The 1,935-nt window shown below is 35.3% G+C and overlaps 1 pseudogene; it reads right to left on the reverse strand.

Moving 5' to 3' along the window:
* Nucleotides 1-267: 267 nt before the first annotated feature.
* Nucleotides 268-657, reverse strand: LOC132662450 (large ribosomal subunit protein eL34 pseudogene; annotated as a pseudogene).
* Between the last annotated feature and the right edge of the window lie 1,278 nt (nucleotides 658-1,935).

Consider the following 1,935-nt stretch of genomic DNA (forward strand, 5'->3'; position numbering starts at 1 on the left):
GTGCCCATCTTCTCATTCTTGCATCTAGTGTGTTGCTTTAAAGTGAGGTGGTTCTTTTCAGGTGTCCATGGACCACACTCATTAGTGGAGGTTCTTTTGATACTTGATGTCCTCCAGAAACTTAGTGCTCTTTTTTCTATCGCAGGTATACAGAATTGTAATAATCATACTCTTTGGTTCATGACACTTGGGTTCATTCATGAACTGCTTTTTTAGTTCCATTCATTCATTCACTCATTATTTTTTATTTTTTTATTATTTTTTGCCTTTGATTGTTTTATTACTCAAAAAAGCTTCATTTCTTTATTTAGCTTTCTGACTCTGTGCTTGTGCCTTCAACACTTTCACAACGATTTTCTGCTCCTCAATAAGGAATGCACGTTTGATCCTGTCACGAACACACTCAGCACACATGGAACCACCGTAGGCCCTGCTGACATGTTTTTTCGTTTTGGACAGCCTCATAAGAACTTTAGGTCTCACAGCACGAACTCCTCGAAGTCGGCCTGGGCACACGCCACATGCAGATTTTGGTGCTTTCCCAACCTTCTTGGTATAAAGGTAAACGATTCTGTTACCCGGGGTTCAGGACAGCCTAGTTTTGTTAGAGGCTGTGTTGCAGGACAGCCTACGATGGTATGTCAAACGCTGGACCATTCTGAATGCCTACAGACGCCGTCCCCGGAAGAGGCACTCATTATTTTTTAAATAATGTAATGAACAGGACTTATTATCCAAACCAAGAACTAGAACATTCATTAATTTTTTAAAATGATGAACAGGACCTACAACCCAAACCAAGGATTAGAACATTATCAACAGCAGTATTATGAATTAATATATTAGAATATGAATTTATTAAAATAGAATTATATATAATAGAATTTATTACTATGAAAATTAGAACATTATAATAGGTAATATTATCATGAGTATTAGCATATTATCATTCAGTGGTATGCTAGTAAATGTTTAACAACCAGCTCCCTTAAAAAAAGTGACCCTAGTTTTGTTATCAATTTCCATAGTATAGATATTCCTATCATGGTTGATTTCAAGCTACTGGCTCTCAAAATTTAACAACTGGCTCTCAAAATTCCTGAAAATTTGCCAACTGGCTTTCAAGAGCTGGTATGGGTTGGATCCAGCGCTGCTGCTTTACATATACCTATTGCTCATGCCCAAGATCTCATTGCCTTCCCGCCCCACCCTGATAAGTGACTATTCACCTGAATTTGTGTGTAACATCATTTGCTTAAAAATTATGGTTTATTTCAAATATATATGGGTTGACTAAGTAATATACTCTTTAATTCTTCTAGTTTTTGAATTCCATAAATATAGCTACACCAGATTTCCCTTGATAAGTGTATTCTTATATATCTTTTTTCCATTCTTTTGATTTCAAGAATTCCATATCTTTATGTTTTAGGAGGATCTCTTGTAAATAGCATATACCTAAATATTTAGAAAATCCAACTGCCCACATTTGAATTTTTTGGATTCCCATACCTAGACTATTATTTGGGTTAATTTCTAACATTTTATTATATTTTTAATTTTTTGATGTTTATTTTTGAGAGAGAGACAGACATACAGAGCACAAGCGGAGGAGGTCATAGACAAAGAGAGACACAGAATCTGAAGTAGGCTCCAGGCTCTGAGCTGTCTGCATAGAGCCTGACATGGGGCTTCAACAGGTGCTTAACTGACTGAATCACGCAGGTACCCCTCTAACATTTTATTGTTTATTTTTGTTACACTTTCCATTTTCTTTTTTTAACTTCTATTTGGCCTTATAATGTGGTTATTTGTCTGATTGTGTTTTCTTAAGGTTCTTCTGCTAGTTAAGAAACACATTCTAATTTTAGCATTTTAATTATTGTTTTTGATTTTGCCATGCCTTTTCTTATTTGTTAATTACTTATCAAGGGA

Source organism: Panthera onca, chromosome D1, assembly GCF_046562875.1.
Source record: "Panthera onca isolate mPanOnc1 chromosome D1, mPanOnc1 haplotype 2, whole genome shotgun sequence".
NCBI lineage: Eukaryota > Metazoa > Chordata > Mammalia > Carnivora > Felidae > Panthera > Panthera onca.